Source organism: Bufo bufo, chromosome 5 (assembly GCF_905171765.1).
Source record: "Bufo bufo chromosome 5, aBufBuf1.1, whole genome shotgun sequence".
NCBI classification, from domain to species: Eukaryota; Metazoa; Chordata; class Amphibia; order Anura; family Bufonidae; genus Bufo; species Bufo bufo.
The window spans coordinates 62,030,839-62,050,899 of NC_053393.1; the positions used below are offsets into that span (position 1 = coordinate 62,030,839).

Consider the following 20,061-nt stretch of genomic DNA (forward strand, 5'->3'; position numbering starts at 1 on the left):
ATGTCACTTGGGTGCCCGCTCGAAGAGAATAAGAACAGGGGGAAAGTTTAGATGGGGAGACAGAGAGGAGGAGGAGACGAGTTGGAAGCAGGGGGAGGTCGTCGCAAGGAGTTAGTGGCACAGTCAGTCAGCATGCATCGGCACCTGGGGTCAGCCAGACAATACGCCAATCGACGCATGCTGTTGCCACCACCAGAATGACGTCATTGCAGAGATCAGCAGTGTGGCATTTTTTTTGTGTGTCTGCCTCTGACACCAGCGATGCCATTTGCAACCTGTGCCAAAAGAAACTGAGCCGTGGGAAATCCAACACCCACCCAGGTACAACTGCTTTGCGAAGGCACATGATCTCAAATCACAAACGCATATGGGATCAACACATGAGTACAAGCAGCACACAAACTCAAAGCCGCCATCCTCCTCCTGGTCCAGCATCTTCAGCCACATCAACCACTGCTGTCCTCCTTGCCCCCTCTCAACCATCCGCCACTCCGTCTCTCGCCTTGAGCAGTTCCTGCTCATCTGCCCACAGTCAGGTGTCTGTCAAGGACATGTTTGAGCGTAAGAAGCCAATGTCACAAAGTCACCCCCTTGCCCGGTGTCTGACAGCTGGCTTGTCGGAACTCTTAGCCTGCCAGCTTTTACTATACAAGCTGGTGGAGTCTGAGGCCTTCCAAAAATTTGTAGCTATTGGGACACCGCAGTGGAAGGTACCCGGCCGAACTTTCTTTGCACAAAAGGCAATCCCCAACCTGTACTAGATTGTGCAAAAGGAAGTCATGGCATGTCTGGCACACAGTGTTGAGGCAAGGGTCCATCTGACCACTGATACCTGGTCTGCAAAGCACGGTCAGGGCAGGTATATCACCTACACTGCTGACGACTGCCAAGCATGTAATGCGTGGCTCTGCAGAGGAGTTGGTGACACTGCCACGACTTGCAGGCAAGCCTGCTGCCACCTCCTCTACTCCTCCTACTCCATCCTCTTCCATAACCTCCTCGGATGAGTCCTCTTCTGCTGCTGCGTCTTGCTCCACATCAACGGCACCCCCTCAGCTCCCCAGGGGCTATTCCACATCCCGGATACGACAGTGTCACGCCGTTTTGGGGTTGACTTGCCTGAAAGCAGAGAGTCACACCGGACCAGCACTCCTGTCCGCCCTGAACACACAGGTGGATCAGTGGCTGACTCCGCACCAACTGGAGATCGGCAAAGTGGTGTGTGACAACGGAAGCAATTTGTTGGCTGCATTGAATTTGGGCAAGTTGACACATGTGCTGTGCATGGCACATGTGTTGAATCTGATTGTACAACGCTTTGTGCATAAGTACCCAGGTTTACAGGACGTCCTCAAGCATGCCAGGAAGGTGTGTGGCCATTTGAGGCGTTCCTACACGGCCATGGCGCACTTTTCAGATATCCAGCGGCGAAACAACATGCCAGTGAGGCGCTTGATTGACACGTTGGAATTCAACACTTCTAATGTTCGACCGCCTGCTCCAACAAGAAAAAGCCGTCAACGAGTATGCTAGGACAGCCTCTGTGGAGCTGGGAATTTTTTTGCCACGTTACTGGACGCTCATGTGCAATGCCTGTAGGCTCATGCGCCCTTTTGAGGAGGTGACAAACATAGTCAGTCGCACCGAAGACACCATCAGCGACATCATCCCATTTGTTTTCTTCCTGGAGCGCGCCCTGCGAAGAGTGCTGGATCAGGCCGTAGATGAGCGTAAAGAGGAAGAGGAAGAGTTGTGGTGACCATCACCACCAGAAACAGCCTTATCAGCATCGCTTGCTGGAGCTGCGGCAACGCTGGAATAGGAGTGTGAGGAAGAGTAGGAATGTGGCTTTGAGGAGGAGGAGGAAGACCAACCACATCAGGCATCCCAGGGTGCTCGTTGTCACCTATCTGGTACCCGTGGTGTTGTACGTGGCTGGGGGGAAGAACAGACTTTCAGTGAGTTCACTGAGGACAAGAAACGGGACATGAGTAGCTCGGCATACAACCTTATGCAAATTGGGTCTTTCATGCTGTCGTGCCTGTTGAGGGACCCTCGTATAAAAAGGCTGAAGGAGAACGACCTGTACTGGGTGGCCACGCTACTAGACCCCCGGTATAAGCAGAAAGTGCCTGAAATGTTACCGAATTACTGCAAGTCGGAAAGGATGCAGCAGTTCCAAAATAAATTAAAAAGTATGCTTTACACAGCGTATAAGGGTAATGTCACAGCACAACGGGAATCTAACAGGGGAAGAGGTGAAAGTAATCCTCCTACCACGACCACGCCGGCAAGGACAGGACGCTTTACAGACGTGATGTTGATGGAGGACATGCAGAGCTTTTTAAGTCCTACGCATCGCCACAGCCCTTCGGGGTCCACCCTCAGAGAACCACTCGACCGACAGGTAGCAGACTACCTCTCCTTAACTGCAGATTTCGACACTTTGAGGAGCGATGAACCCCTTGACTACTGGGTGTGCAGGCTTGACCTGTGGCCTGAGCTATCCCAATTTGCGATAGAACTTCTGGCCTGCCCCGCTTCAAGTGTCCTGTCAGAAAGGACCTTCAGTGCAGCAGGAGGTATTGTCACTGAGAAGAGAAGTCACCTTGGTCAAAAAAGTCTAGATTATCTCACCTTTATTAAGATGAATGAGGCATGGATCCCGAAGGGACTGACAGTGGGCGATACATTTGACTAATAAAAGCCTGGTGATGAGATGAGCTGCCTTGGGCTAAAAATGGTCCACATGCTGCTGTATTTTATCTCTGCATGCCGGATGACCTGCGTGACTTATCTGCCACCAACTAGGGTTCAAGCCAAAATGTTTTAGTGCACTTTCTGATGGAAAACATCAATTTTTCTGGCTGCAGCGGCTGCAACAATACCAAATTTTTCAGGCATGTGTACATGCCTAATTTTTCTGGCCTCTGGTGCTGCACTGTGGCTGCAAAAAAAAAAAAAAAAAGGCATATACATGTGTCAATTCCCCTTCGTGATCGTTACCTTGTTGTGGTGAAGGGGCTTGCGTATCACAATGAAGCGACCACTTCTAGGAGTGTGTTGGCAATGGCAATGTTGGCACACCCCAGATTAAATAAGGTCGTTGCTTCATTGTGAACAGACCAAAAGCGATCAGCTGGATAATTTTGCATAGAAAAAACATTAATTTTCTTTGTGATCATCTAAGGTGATCATTAAAGCCTACTAGGCCAACAATGGGCCCACACTGCAGAATCATTGTTTTCTGGGTCACTTAACTGTCACTGAACTACCTCAGTCAGCACGACCATAGACTTTGAAAAACCCCATCGCCTGCAATCTCCCAAACGTGCGCACGAGCACAGTCATCACTACACCAAGATTGACGCATAGAGGAATAAAATTTATGTCATGAGTGTGTCAACTATTGACAACTCTTTGTGTTGTCTAAAATCTATTCCATACACGTCCCCTGATAGGAATAGTACTACTTAACACACCACTCATATCTGGTGGCACAGTTCATTGCACGGCGCACGCGCAGTGCCCCAAATTGGAAGTAGGAGGACCAACCAAGCATCTTTTTCCATCTCCCGGTTCCTAAAATCTATTCCATACACGTCCCCTGATAGCGGACGTAACAGGGATTAAACTGATAGGAATAGTACTACTTAAACACACCACTCATATTGGGATTGCACAGTACATTACACGGCGCACGCGCAGGGCCCCAAATTGGAAGTAAGAGGACCGACCAGGCATCTATTTCCATCTCCCGGTTCCTAAAATCTATTCCATACACCGGTCCCTGATAGGGGACAAAACAGAGATTAAACTGTTAAGAACAGATTTTTTTTAATAAAAAAAAAAAAGAGGACAGCCTCTGCGGAGCTGGGTATTTTTTGGCCGCATTACTGAACGCTCATGCACAATGGCTGTAGGCTCATGCGTCCTTTTGCGGAGGTGACAAACCTGGTCAGTCAAACCCAAGGCAACATCATCGACCTCATCCCATATGCGTTTTTTCTGGAGTGTGCCCTGCGAAGAGTGCTGGATCAGGCCGTAGATGAGCATGAAGAGGAAGAGTTGTGGTCACCATCACCACCAGAAGCAGCCTTGTTGTCGTTGATTGCTGGACCTGCAGCAACGCAGAGAGAGGAGTCTGAAGAAGAGGAGTCAGAGGAGGAAGGTGGCTTTGAGGAGGTGGAAGACCAACCACAGCAGGCGTCCCAGGGGGCTTGTTGTCACCTTTCGGGGACCCTTGGTGTTGTACGTGACTGGGTGGAGGAAGAGACCTTCAATGACGTCAGTGAGGACAAGGAACGGGACATGGCAAGCTTGGTATCCAACCTTGTGCAAATGGGGAGTTTGGGTTGTGCAAATAGACTGTTTGCGGTGAGTTAAACGGGGAGTTTGGTCTGTCACTGTGAAGCGGACCTAACCCTTACACTACCTGATCGATACAACATCATACCTGATGTTTTAAAGCACGTTATTCCAAACAATTTAGGAATGTTAGGTGATTTATGCCCTTTATGGATTAAAACCTGACTCTGCGTCAACTACGTAATTTTCCATGGGAGTTTTGCCATGGATCCCCCTCCGGCATGCCACAGTCCAGGTGTTAGTCCCCTTGAAACAACTTTTCCATCACTATTGTGGCCAGAAAGGGTCCCTGTGGGTTTTAAAATTCGCCTGCCTATTGAAGTCTATGGCGGTTCGCCCGGTTTGCCGTTCGCGAACATTTGCGAAAATCCGCATTCACCGTTCGCAAACAGAAAATTTTATGTTCGCGACATCTCTAGTGAAGCATACTGTTCATATGTTCATGGAAATAATGCTTACATTTACTTGTAATCCAATATGATGCAGAGATGTCATTGGAAAAATCCATACGGTTTATCTAATTCTTAATATTCCGACCAGGTGACTGTTCCAATGAAATGATTTCTTGGCTTTCTGCATAACTTTAACACAAGCATTAGGCTTTTAAAAAGTGACTTTCTATTTTCAGGAACTATTTGAATAATAAAGATAGGATGTCAGGCTTCAACAACTATGATAAGCCCTGGTTTTGTGTCTGCATGAATAATTTATCTCTATACTGTACATGTCAACAGGCAAATCTCTTGCATCACTCTTCTTGCAGTAATCTGTCTCTAAATTGTATTCCACCGAGTTTTCAGTATAATCAGGATGTGTTAGTGCTGCAAAATAGAATTTTACAGTAGTATTTAAAACATACGTGGCAAACAATAGGCGCCTTTGTTTATCCGAGTAGACAGGCTGATCGTTTCCAAAGGGACTGCCCAGGGCTGTTGTTCTTAAACAGAGTCCTATTCCAGCTTCCACAGAGCAGGGCTTACACTGACATCCAAAATCTTCCCGAAAATGTAATCAGAGATAGGGAGAGATACATGTGTATTATGTATAAGAAGGGACCTTTTGTCTTTTAGGTTTTCTGTAAATCCAGCTGGTAACCATTTGAAATCAGTGTTCTAACGCTTCATAAGAAATGGAAAAAAGCCATAGAGCAAGACCAATGTGTTATGCAGATTAAAAATACTTATATGTATCATACAGTATTATCATATACAGTATATTGCTTCTTGTTGGCACCATGGTGGATGTTGTACTGTACTTCCAGACTACAGGGGCCAGAACAGGAATGGGTTAACTGGGAGATTATGGGAAACCCAATCTGTAACTGGCCTGACAGAGGTCTGGTGGCCTCACCTTTTTTGGCTTATTGCATTTTGAATAAAAATTTAAAAAAATAGATAAAGCACTGGGTTACAGCTGGCAACAAAGCAACTACTGGTTCTGGCATAAGATGGTGTCATCACCTTATATTAATAAAATAAGTAAAGCTTTGTCCCACTGCCACCCAAAAGAGTGAATATTTTTGTGGGTTTTTTGTATCATTTGGGTTATTGATCTGTCTAGTTAAAGGGAACACTTTTTGTTCGGTATAGTGTCCCCAAAAGGCACCCATTGGCGTGTAAGTTAGTATAAACTTTGGGCTCCATTGACCCAATAATCGCAATTGGGTCATGGAGAACAAAGTCAATCAAAGTGAAATCCCCCCCTTATTTGGCTTTTAAATGCCACAGTGATATGTCATATGATGATATTTTTAAGATTCCCAAATCTACACCTTTGGTGCTAAGTGGCGTTTTTTGTAGTATTGTGATGCAGGTTGTGCATCAGCTATTTTTCAGATCAGAAGACAGATGAGATGAAGAAAGATGATCACATGACCCAGGCGGTGTGTGTATGTGCATTGGTAGGCATTTGATGCCAAAAAGCAAACATTTGGCCCATTTAAAAAAAAAACTACAGTGCAGTTTGTTTTTAAAGAGGCTGTTTGTTACCACCAGCATAGTCATATATGGTACGTCTGTCACATAGGGTAGGGAACAGTGCAGCCCCACCATTGTCCCTACCTACTAGTAAAATCTACCATAAACAGAGGCCCACAACTTTGCAACAGTCCCTAACTTGACTATGTGTATGGTTCCAACCTAGAGGGGTAAAGAGTAGTTAGTCAGAAAAAGGTCAGAACCAGATAGGCAAAACCAGGTCCAGATCAGAATCCAAAAGCTAAGTCAAAAACAAGCAAGATTAAAAACCAGATATAAACATAAGGGCACATTTATTAAGACCGGCATTTTAGATGTTGGTCTTAATAAGCCCCTGCACTGGCAGTGGATGACCGTAGTTATGTAGATCCACCACCACTTCTAAATGTAAGATAGCTTCCTAGCTGTCTTACATTTAGACCATTTTCTATGCCTAAACCAGGTGTAGAAAATGATGAATGAGACCCTTCTCACGCCACTCCCCCTTTTTTAGACCTGACGTGAGCAGGGAGAAGTCACAGGTTGTGGAGCAAAGGATCTTTGCGCCACAATCTGCTCCAGAAATACGGCTAATTTAGGCATATTTCTGTTTAATAAATGACCCCCATAGTGTCAAATAACAGGCACAGTCAATACCAGGTAGTAGTGTCAGAAATATTATTGGTCAGATGGCAAAGTCAAAGTCCAAGCAGATGGCAAGATCCAGGAGTTCAAAAACTTACAAATGCTAGTGTAGCAAAGAAGACCAATCACAAGTACCTGTTTCCAGCAACTGGCAGTTTAAATCCCCCACTGACTGCAAAGCTGGAACCGAGCCTAATTGCCCCAGTGTCCCTGCTCCTTGATAAGCTGACCAGCCCGACTGTCAGCGGGGTTGGTTGCAACAGAATGACCCCGTTTGCACCACAACAGAGTTGCTGGGCTCAACGCTGGGGCATGGTTGGGGGAAGTATGTGACAATATAGAGCTTGAAATGAGTTACTTAGGAGACCTCAGAATGTCAAACAACTTTTCATGGGATTTAGAGCACTTTTGATTCAGATTTTAATGATTAAAAACCAAAATGAAACACCTGAATAATTCTGTCAAATTGAATCGGAACTGAACTTCAAGAAATTAGGTCTTCACTATTGGCCATAAAACTTGTATAAACAATAGCAAATCCTCCCGAACCACTGATACTCATATACTATCTGTTCTTCTCAGTGGAAAGAGAAATAAGCCACTGTCTCCTTCAGTAAGGGTTTGTCTCCCTTAAGAACAAAACAAGTAGGCATGTTCAAATCCAGTCTGCCCTTCATTTCTACAGCAACTACTGTCCAGTCAGAATTCGTACATGGCCATACACATAAATAAAGACAAGTGGTTGTGGTTAACATTCATCTAATGTGTATGGTCACCGTAAGGGGTACATACAGGGATGACTTTACATTGGATAGTGGCAAATGAGCCTACTTTTGCAGTAGGATGGTGAATAGAGCTGAGTTTATTTAACAATCTGAATTCATTACAAATTTTTCAAAAACTTCAGTTTCCAATTAATCTAAATTTTTTGGAAATCACAAAATGGCTGTCTTACAGGTTAGAAGACAAAAGAAAAAGCATCTTTCCCCTAAAACTACTAATTTTCGAATTGTGTTTTAATTAAAAAAATCTGACCGTATGTTATTACACAGGCAGTTTTTTTTTTTTACCACTGGCTGCTATCTGTTTACCCAAAGCTCTATTGTCACTGTCACTTAGACATTACTTATGTAGTCTTGGCATTAAAACGCTTTAAAGGCATGGGATTCAGTCCTAGGAGACCTCAGAGTGTCAAATAAGTTTTCAGGGCAAATGGAGTACTTTTTATGCAGATTAAATTTATTCAGACCAAACCGAATCCAATGGACAATTTGATCACAAATTAATTTGGGGAAATTTGCTCAAATCTAATGGTGACTAAAGAACAGTTCTATACAGCTCAGTAGAGATGTCGCGAACATAAAATTTTGCGTTCGCGAACGCGAATTTCCGCAAATGTTCGCGAACGGGCGAACCGGGCGAACCGCCATAGACTTCAATAGGCAGGTGAATTTTAAAACCCACAGGGACTCTTTCTGGCCACAATAGTGATGGAAAAGTTGTTTCAAGGGGACTAACACCTGGACTGTGGCATGCCGGAGGGGGATCCATGGCAAAACTCCCATGGAAAATTACGTAGTTGACGCAGAGTCGTGTTTTAATCCATAAAGGGCATAAATCACCTAACAATCCTAAATTGTTTGGAATAACGTGCTTTAAAACATCAGGTATGATGTTGTATCGATCAGGTAGTGTAAGGGTTACGCCCGCTTCACAGTGACAGACCAAACTCTGACAGACCAAACTCCCCGTTTAACGCACCGCAAACAACAACTGCAAACAGTCCATTTGCACAACCGCAAACTCCCCATTTGCTCAAGGTTGGATACCAAGCTAGCCATGTCCCGTTCCTTGTCCTCACTGACGTCATTGAAGGTCTCTTCCTCCACCCAGCCACGTACAACACGAAAGGTGACAACAAGCCCACTGGGACACTGCTGTGGTTGGTCTTTCACCTCCTCAAAGCCACCTTCCTCCTCTGACTCCTCTTCTTCAGACTCCTCTCTCTGCGTTGCCGCAGGTCCAGCAATCGACGACGACAAGGCTGCTTCTGGTGGTGATGGTGACCACAACTCTTCCTCTTCATGCTCATCTACGGCCTGTTCCAGCACTCTTCGCAGGGCACACTCCAGAAAAAACGCATATGGGATGAGGTCGATGATGTTGCCTTGGGTTTGACTGACCAGGTTTGTCACCTCCGCAAAAGGACGCATGAGCCTACAGCCATTGTGCATGAACGTTCAGTAACGCGGCCAAAAAATACCCAGCTCTGCAGAGGCTGTCCTCTTTTTTTTAAATTAAAAAAATCTGTTCTTACCAGTTTAATCTCTGTTTTGTCCCCTATCAGGGGCCTGTGTGGTGTATGGAATAGATTTTAGGAACCGGGAGATGGAAAAAGATGCTTGGTCGGTCCTCTTACTTCCAATTTGGGGCACGGCGCGTGCGCCGTGCAATGTACTGTGCTACCCGATATGAGTGGTATGTTAAGTAGTACTATTAGTATCAGTTTAATCCCTGTTACGTCCCCTATCAGGGTCCGGTGTATGGAATAGATTTTAGGAACTGGGAGATGGAAAAAGATGCTTGGTTGGTCCTCTTACTTCCAATTTGGGGCACTGCGCGTGCGCCGTGCAATGTACTGTGCTACAAGTATGAGTGGTACACATGTACACATGACTGAAAAATTAGGTATTGTTGCAGCTGTAGGAAAAATTGATGTTTTCCAGGCAGAAAGTGCACTAAAACATTGCGGCTTGAACCCTAGTTGGTGGCGGAGAAGTCACGCAAGTCATCCGGCATGCAGAGATTAAATACAGCAGCGTGTGGACCATTTTTAGCCCAAGGCATCTCATCAGGCCTTTTTTAGTCAAATGCATCCCCCACTGTCAGTCCCTTCGGGATCCATGCCTCATTCATCTTAATAAAGGTGAGGTAATCTAGACTTTTTTGACCTAGGCGACTTCTCTTCTCAATACCTCCTGCTGCGCTGAAGGTTCTTTTCTGACAGGACACTTGAAGCGGGGCAGGCCAGAAGTTATATCGCAAATTGGGATAGCTCAGGCCACAGGTCAAGCCTGCACACCCAGTAGTCAAGGGGTTCATCGCTCCTCAGAGTGTCGATATCTGCAGTAAAGGCGAGGTAGTCTGCTACCTGTCGGTCGAGTCATTCTCTGATTATTCTAGGGCCAAAGGAAATCGCAGCACCACGACCACGACGCCCCTGCGGGGTGGCCTGCCTCTGCCTGTCATTTTTTTTTCAATTAGTTTTACTATGCGTGCAAGCTACTGTGACACCAGATATGAGTGGTGGCACTGGGCAGTGGCAGTAGTGGGCACAGTACACGCTGTGGGCTTGACACACACGCTTGCAGGCAACTGCAATTATATTACAGTGAATTATTTGTATTTATTTTTTTAAATGCAAGCTACTGTGACACCAGATATGAGTGGTGCAACTGGGCACTGACAGTAGTGGGCACAGTATACGCTGTGGGCCTGACACACACGTTTGCAGGCAACTGCAATTATATTAAAGTAAAAAAAATAGTTTAGTTTTTTTTAAATGCAAGCTACTGTGACACCAGATATGAGTGGTGCAACTGGGCACTGGCAGTGGGCACAGTACATGCTGTGGGCCTGACACACACGCTGGCAGGCAACTGCAATTATATTACAGTGAAAAATTTGTTTTCTTTTTTTAAATGCAAGCTACTGTGACACCAGATATGAGTGGTGCAACTGGGCACTGGCAGTAGTGGGCACAGTACACGCTGTGGGCCTGACACACACGCTTGCAGGCAACTGCAATTATATTACAGTGAATTTATTATTATTCTTTTTTTAATGCAAGCTACTGTGACACCAGTTATGAGTGGGGGCACTGGCAGTAGTGGGCACAGTACACGCTGTGGGCCTGACACACACGCTGGCAGGCAACTGCAATTAGATTACAGAGAAAAAAAAAAGCAGGCTGATGTACTAGCCCTAAAAAGGGCTTTTTGGGGTGCTGTCAGGACTGTTGGTAGTCACTTTCAGGAAAGGAGAAGGGGAGAGGGAACCATCTAACCCTTGGCCCCGACATGCCCTCCCACCACAAATGACACAGACAACCTTGTCAAGTTTATAACTTTTATTTAACAATTTTGTTGGTTGGTAGTTGGCCACAGCTAATTCTTTAAACGGCATAACCATAGCTGAGCCCGTGCGATCCGCCAGCTGCTGAACTCCCAGCGGGCGGATTACGCCAGTTCACCTGCTCAGTATCCAACTTCTCTTTACCAGCCGCCAGCTGTGACTTAATAGGATGCCCCAATTAACAAGACCTACATAACCAAAAAACCCACACCAAAATAAACCTCGTACCCAAACAATAGGGAGGGAGGGACACAGCGCTTCTGCAAAGAGGAAGAGGGAGGGGACGCAGAGCCTTATAAAGGGGCACTCAGTAGCACGCCCCTTCCTGCCGGCAGGATGCTACCATTAACCCCCAATGCACCAGAACCTTAACCCAAACGAATGGGGCCCTATAACAAGGATAGGGAACCTAGGAAAGGGGGGGGGACCCACAGTCCCTGTACACCCTCCCAATATGGTCAGGTGTCCACCAGATGCTGTCCTTACAGCAGAACAGATGAGTCTTTGAGGACTGGAGTGGACACAGAACACTGGCCTAGCTAACAATTTCCCTATTAAATCAGCAGCAGCACTCTCCCTGCTCTCACTAACACTGCAGCTTCCGAATGAATCTAAGATGGATGCTGGTAGGAGGAGGTGATAGGAGGTGGGAGGGTCTGGGAGGGAGGGTATGCTGCTGATTGGCTAGAATGTGTCTGCTGACTGTGAGGTACAGGGTCAAAGTTTGCTCAATGATGACGTATAGGGGGCGGACCGAACATTGCATATGTTCGCCAGCCACGGCGAACGCGAACAAGCGATGTTCGCCTGGAACTGTTCGCCGGCGAATAGTTCGGGACATCTCTATAGCTCAGTTGAAATAACAATATAATTACCACCATACAGTGGTCAAATTATATCAACATACACGTGTAACGACTGTAGGTAGGGACAGGCAAGAACAGTGAACCCTAAGGCTAGAACTCGTCCGCTTTCCGTACCTACTTGCAGTATAAGCCCTAGATAGCTAGACCTCAACTGGTCAACGGTCCCTACACTATTGAAGTGCAGATACGGACTAATAAACTGTCATGGATGTAATAGGGGAGAACACCAAAAGACAACAAGAAGGAAGGGTAAAGACACTAGGCCTCACCGCTAGGGAATGAAAAGGTTCACCACCTATAAAACCCTGATCCTGGCCATAACTCCTATCCGTATGAGCACCTCTCGATGGTAGAGATGCCCATACACAGGAATCTAGAAAACCCTGGTGACCCTCGGATGCCCTAAAGGTAATGACAGGGCAGAGCCCGTTCCTTCCCTGGTGAAGGAACTAGTGTCTCGCTGAGGCCTAGTAAACAACCAGGGGGGAATACAAAACACAACAAGCGGAACACATAACTTCTGAGGATGATGGATGAACAGGACTTCAACACGAACCACACTCCAGCTTTTTCAAAACCAAATGAAGCTATCCAGAGCAAGGAGTGATGGGTAAAGTCAGACTAAATAGGGATGGGTAAAGGTCACATGATCCACACCTGAACAGGAGGTGTGGACATAGCAGCAACACACAGACAATGTGAAACCAAAAGAGCTTGTCAGATCACTAATGTGCAGATAATCTTTCAGACCTTCTAAGACCTGTCACAGGAGTGACACAAACAAAGACAGACACAATACCAGAGTTTTACATACTTTACATGGGTCAGAACTAGATGGGCTAGGCAGTACCAAATAAGAGGCAGAAAGTGGTCAGAAGACAAGCTGGGGTCAGAAGGATGAGCAATCCAATAAAGAACAGGAACAAGGACCAGGAACACAGCTAGCGAGTCCAAAGACTATCACTGTCAAAGGTGAATCGCCAGGAGGGGATTTAATTAGAGCACCGAGTCCCTGGAACAGAGACTGCTAGGGCCATTGCGTCCCGCAACCGCATCACTGGGGGCATGGCTCAGCATTTTGTCTCCCAGTGCTGAGGCTCCCTTCGCTGGAGTCGTCAGGTAAGTATGTTACAACATGGTCCAGTCACATTATTATGACCACCAACTAATATCTAGAGTATCCACCATATGCAGCACAAACAGCAGCTAGATGGGCTGTAAGTTAATCAGTAATGTCCTATTAGGTTGCCACTTGTATCTGGAGCCATGCTGACTACAGTGCATCTCACAACTGTTGGAGGGTGCGTAGGGGAGGATCCATAGAGTAAACACGATGATCAAGGTGATCCTACAGATGCTCAATTGGGTTCAAGTCTGGCAAATTGGGGGGCCAGGGTAGTTTCTTGGTCATGCTCTTCCAGAGTATAAGGCTGCCATCACCAGCTTGTGTTTTTCCAGCAATGGTTGCAGGGTGTTTTGCTATCTGATGTTTCTTGTCTGACATGCCAATCTATTCGATGAAGCAGAAAACATGACTCATAGGAGAAGGCAACCCCTGGCCAATCAGTGGAGGTCCAATACCAATACTACTGCGAACATTGAAGCCTTTTTGCTGATGCAGCTTATTTAGCAGAGGTGCAGTGACTATCCATCTGCTTTGAAGCCCCATACACAGTAGGGTTCACTGAACAGTTGTATAAGACACATCTGGTAGCCCCTTGGTTCCCTTTGCCACACTGTAGTGTGTTAGTCCACCCTTGTGCACCTTCGCAGCTAACATTCACCTCTTACATCAGTGGCTCCACAGTTTCCACATTGCTTACTTGCATTGGTGCCATTTGTCCACTCACGAGTCACTACAGTAAACTGTTCACTACACACGACCAGTTCACACGGCACAGTTTTAGAAATACTGCCACCCATGGCACAAAAGCCCAAAAATATCCTATTTTGCAATTCTGATAAATCTCTTCTTTTACCCAAGACAGCAACAAGGTTAATGTGTGCAGACAGCATATCATACACCTTATATACTCACAAAGCCAGCTCATGAGACGTGACTTCCTTCATGAGCTACACACTGCCAATGTCGAAAGTAGGAAGTGGTCTCAAAAATGTGACTCGACTGTGTGGAACAACCCTATAAAAGGGCAATGCAAAGTATTCCTTGTGGCAAACATCGCCACTTACAGAATGTCTTTCTTGTCTGTACCTCTTCCACTCCCCCTTTTCCTGTCCCATTGTTTCCCCAGCAGGGTGTTGTCTCAGGGACACTGGGAGACCAGTGTAAACTAGCTGCAGTGTCCCCCCTCAACCTCCCATCAGCCCTTGCTATTGTCTGACCCAACCTTTCCTTGTACCATAGTAATCTATGTATTGTATGTAAATAAGGCTGTTGGCGGTTTGAAACCAGGTGCACATGCCTAGTTAAGTCAGTTGACTCCCAAACTGTGTGTCGTCCAGTCACTGGGAAAATTGTCTCTTGGATATTGACCTGCTTCTTCAGCTACAAGGGGATTTAAGTGAAGATATTGAGGGTATACCGTGAAGCTCCGCAACAATTGGTGGCAAGCGGCGGGAAACAAGCCTTGCAGCACAGCAAAGCAGCAGTTCGTTGAAAAAGCTATTCGGATATACCGGAGTTCGAGAATATGTGCAGTCATACGAACGAACGGTGAATGGAGACGAATTATGCAACATTGAAACGAACTACGTTAAAGGAATTATTGGAAGCAAGGGGAAGAATAGCCAGCAACAAAACCAAAGCTACTCTTGTGGCCGAACTCATGGAGGGGGACAGAGCGACCACTGCAGCAACTCCACAGGAGACAGAACCAACGGAATTTACAAGAGAGCTCAATAGCAGGTTAGCTTTTTACCCAAACACCCCCTCCATGGAGACACTAGAAAGACTGATAGCAGATGTACAGGAGTACATTGTAGCGAAGCAAAACGCTATTCAGCGAGTTGGGGAAGGAGCCCCAGCGCCCACCAGCACTACCCAGGGAAAAGCTAAGATTCCCTACCAAGCTTTTAAAAATTACACAGAAGGAGAAAGCTATATTGACGAATACCTACAGGATTTTGAAAGGTTGTGCCAGCTACACGACATCAGCCCAGCCGACCAAGTACCCCTGCTGGCAGGTAGATTGTCAGGCCGCGCCGCAGAGGCATACCGGACTGTCCCAGACTAAGACATCAGGAATTATCCCAAAGTCAAACGTGCGATACCTGCCAGAGGGTAGGGAAGAGAGGGGATCGCTATAAAGCCAAACTCAGATCCCTGCCTATAATTGAAGAACCCTTCAGTCGAGTAGCTGTAGACACAATAGGACCCCTAGCGAAACCCAGTTCCTCTGGCAAGAAATACATCTTGACCGTAGTTGACTATGCCACTAGATACCCAGAGGCAGTGGCGTTGACCAATGTACATGCAGAGACTATAGCCGATGCCCTTATGCGAATATTCTCCGTATGGGATTTCCCCGGGAGATTATATCGGATAGGGGCACCCAGTTCACTGCAGAGGTCACCCACCAACTCTGGAAAGTGTGTGGGGTGAAACCGATCTTAAACTCCGCCTACCACCCCCAGTCCAACGGGCTCTGTGAACGGTTTAACGGAACACTTAAACAGATGATCCGCACGTTCATAGACACTCAAAAAGACTAGGAACGTTTTTTGCCCCACTTGCTCTTTGCCTATAGGGAAGTACCCCAAGAATCCACAGGATTCTCCCCTTTTGAATTATTGTTCGGGAGGAGAGTGAGGGGTCCCTTAGACCTTATTAGAGAACACTGGGAGGGAGGGGTAACTACGAATGGTACCCCTATTGTCCCATACGTGCTGGAGTTTAGGGAACGCTTGGAGGCTCTGACCCAGACGATACGTACTAACCTCCAAGCAGCCCAACAACGACAGCGCAGATGGTATGATAAGGGGGCCAGGGACCGCAGCTTTCAGGTCGGGCAGAAGGTGTTAATACTACGGCCAGTCCATAATGACAAGCTGCAGGCCTCCTGGCAGGTCCCATACAAGGTGGTTGAGCAAATCTGCGATACCACCTATGTGATTGGCCCGTGCACTGGAGCAGGGGGCAGACGCATGCTCCATGTGAACATGCTGAAGCCCTACTACGAGTGCATAGAAGAGGTGACCGCTATTTGCGCCTCTGCCGCAGAGGACTTTGACAATTTACCTCTCCCAGACCTCCTAGAGAAAGAGGGCCAGAAAGAGGACCTGGAAGAGGTTCAGTTAGGTGAACGGCTGAGTCCCCAGGAAGGGGCGCAGGCTCATAGTCTAATAAGGGAAAAAGGAACCACTTTTTCTAATCTCCCCGGGTACACCCCGTTAGCCACCCACAGAGTAGAAACACCAGGGCAGACCCCTCTCTGCCAACCTCCTTACCGCATACCTGAATTCGTAAAGGATAATATGCGCAAGGAAATTGAAGAAATGCTACAACTAGGAGTCATAGAGCACTCTGAAAGCCCTTGGGCCTCCCCAGTAGTTCTGGTGCCGAAGCGGGATGGGACTACCCGCTTCTGCGTAGACTACCGGAGGCTTAATGATAAGACCGTATCCGATGCCTACCCTATGCCCCGGATAGACGAGCTCCTGGACAAAATGGCCAGGGGCCAATACCTCACCACAATAGATCTTTGTAAGGGGTATTGGCAGATTCCCCTAGCCGAAGACGCCATCCCTAAGTCGGCGTTTGTCACCCCGTTTGGCCTGTACCAGTTTAAGGTCATGCCATTCGGGATGAAAAACACTCCGGCTACTTTTCAGAGGATGGTGGATCGGCTATTGGATGGGTTCCAGGAGTACGCTTGCGCCTATCTAGATGATATAGCGATCTTCAGCCACTCCTGGACTGAACACCTGACCCACATAGGAGCCGTACTAGACCGTATTAGGGAGGCAGGATTAACTCTGAAACCCAGTAAGTGCCATATAGGGATGGCAGAAGTCCAATACCTAGGACACCGGGTAGGGAGCGGCCAACAAAAACCAGAACCGGCTAAGGTAGAGGCTGTAGCCAAATGGCCAACCCCTCGTACCAAAACTCAAGTACTGGCATTCCTAGGTACCGCAGGATACTACTGTAAATTTGTACCCAACTACAGTACCCTGGCCAAACCCCTCACCGATTTGACACGCAGGAATCTTCCTAAGATAGTAGTCTGGACCCCAGAGTGTGAGCAGGCATTCCAGCAACTAAAAACGGCTCTTGTGAATTCCCCTGTACTTGCGGCCCCTGATCCAACTAAACGCTTTCTCGTCCATACAGACCCTTCTTTGTTTGGATTGGGGGCAGTACTGAGCCAAGTCGGAGAAGATGGCGGCGAGCATCCAGTGGCTTACTTAAGCAGAAAAATTTTACCCCAGGAAGTAAGCTACGCCGCCATAGAAAAAGAATGCCTGGCCGTGGTGTGGGCCCTTAAAAAGCTGCAGCCCTATTTGTATGGACAACCCTTTTCCTTACTCACAGATCACAACCCGTTGGTGTGGCTGAACAGGGTGTCAGGAGACAATGCCAGGCTGCTGCGCTGGAGTTTGGCGCTGCAGCCTTTTGACTTTACCATCCACTACCGCCCTGGGAAGCAAAATGGCAACGCCGACGGTTTATCCAGACAAACTGAACTTGAAAAGTGATCTGTGAGCGCTCCTCCGGACATCCCCAAGCCGATCCATTGGGATCAGACTGTGTATGCCGGCTTGGTTCTGGGGGAGCATTGTGGCAAACATCGCCACTTACAGAATGTCTTTCTTGTCTGTACCTCTTCCCCTCCCCCTTTTCCTGTCCCATTGTTTCCTCAGCAGGGTGTTGTCTCAGGGACACTGGGAGACCAGTGTAAACTAGCTGCAGTGTCCCCCCTCAACCTCCCATCAGCCCTTGCTATTGTCTGACCCCACCTTTCCTTGTACCATAGTAATCTATGTATTGTATGTAAATGAGACTGTTGGCGGTTTGAAACCAGGTGCGCATGCCTAGTAAAGTCAGTTGACTCCCAAACTGTGTGTCGTCCATTCACTGGGAAAATTGTCTCTTGGATATTGACCTGCTTCTTCAGCTACAAGGGGATTTAAGTGAAGATATTGAGGGTATACCGTGAAGCTCCGCAACATTCCTATATATTTTTTTTTTCTGAACATTTCAGCAAAAAATTTGAACAGTCAAAATATTTACAGAAATTCTGGAGAACCAAAAATAAAGCTCAAGTGTCATTGTATGGCGCGATACTGTGGATACTGCTATTTTATTCTATACTTACTCTTCTCCATTGCCTTGCAAGCAGTAACTTTACTATGTTATGTTACAAGCTTAAAGAGATATTCCGATGTCAGCAAAAAATATATTATTCTTTGGCACTCTGCGGTAAACATAGTCTGTCACAGGGTGCTGAGCAGTTGTCATGTCATCCAGGCAGTGGCGTAACAAGAAATGACTGGGTCATTTTGAATGGGGCCCTACTTGCAACTTCTTCGCAACCCACTCCTCCCATACAACCCCCAATTCTGTGGCTAGTCAAGATTGCTTTCTCAGATGAGGCCCAGCAGCAGCTCCGTCCGTTTCCTATTGTGTCTCTGTATATAATGTCATTTTATAAAATTATTGAGGGGGCCCTGACAAAAAAAAATATTTCAGTCTTTCTTCTGGTTGGGCTCCTTCTAAGTTTGGGCCCCAAAGCATCTGCTTCCCCTATAACTACGCCCCTGAATCCTGGGGTCTTCTGAATGCCATAATAAAGTGTTTCAGTTTTGCTTGGACTGTCCCTCAAGTAGGGATACGCAAGTACTTTTTGTAGAGGTTCACTTACCTCATTCTGTCCTAGGTCCAAGCCAAACACTGAGACACATAAGGTTATATGAGATGCATTAGGTTTCTAATTGGAGGTACAAGGGCTTACTTAATATTAATGTGAGATATGTAGGGTTAGTAAATTAATAACCTCATGTGCATCACATTATAATAGTAAGTGCACATGGGGATAACGTGTGACATACTGTATGAGGATTATGCGATTTGAACTGGAAGCCATAGGGTTGCTAATGTGAGGCAAAAGGACATAGTAAATTATTAACTCAATTCAGGCTTGGACTGGCCCACAGATGAATCCCTCGTTAGGCTCCTGAGCAAGGTGGGCTCCTAGTCTCCCACCCCCTGCACAAATCTCACTTAACACAGTAGACTTACTGAACTACATACTGTACATATATTTAATGTGCAGCACCTCAACCACCCTATGTTCATATAAAAAACTTGATAGATTATAAAAAAAACTACTCAGTGTATTATTAGAGACACAATCAGAGCTGAGACGACTTCTAGGTATAGAGGAAAGCTACCAGTGTCCTCCTTTTCCCCAGGAGCTACCTTCTCAAAGTTGCTACAGGGACCCCCATGTTTAATCATCTGGTAGCATTGCTGCTGTGTGAGCAGGTACTATTTGAATGTACTGTATCCGTATGGTGGGCCGCCAAAATAAATTTTACCAGTGGACCCTAGGCACCCCAGGCTGACACTGACTCCATGTACTTCCCAATTAGAGATGAGCGAATTTTAAAAAAATTAGATTTGCCGGTTGGCCAAATTTTTGGGGAAAAATTTGGTTCGATCCGAATATATTTGCAGCAAATTTTGTTAAAAAATGGCTAATTCCTGGCTGCAGAGAGCCTTTACAGTGGTGTAGAACACTGTGCCTTGCAGTAACACGCATAGGGAGTCTGCTTTGGTAGTGAAATAATACTGTGAGTCAGTCTTTATTTGGGCAGTCACAGGGCCAAAACTGACCAAATAACTCAAGTATGAACTTAACCTTACAGGTCGATGTTAGCGCCAAGAAGAAGCGCACTCCTTTTACACCATCGTCAGCTGATTCCACATAGATGTCCACAGAACCTGTTCTATTAAACGCTTATACAAGTAGAGCTCCCCCGACAGAGTGGAGAGGGTGTCAGCAGTAAGTTTGTCACTGATTATTTTGCCCTTCCTCTGATCCATCAGAACAATAGCCCCCAAAAAACAGATCCTGTCTGTTGAGCATCCGCCTTCACTCGGTCAGCATTTGCTCAATAATCCATCAGCA

At 46.5% G+C, this 20,061-nt stretch overlaps 1 long non-coding RNA gene across 1 annotated transcript; it reads right to left on the bottom strand.

Annotated features, from left to right (window-relative positions):
• Positions 1–409: 409 nt before the first annotated feature.
• LOC121001901 lies at positions 410–17,385 on the bottom strand. Its single transcript, XR_005779174.1, has 4 exons — positions 17,260–17,385; positions 8,042–8,047; positions 491–497; positions 410–420 (listed from the first exon to the last, which is right to left on the bottom strand). It is a non-coding gene; the product is annotated as an uncharacterized LOC121001901 (long non-coding RNA).
• Between the last annotated feature and the right edge of the window lie 2,676 nt (positions 17,386–20,061).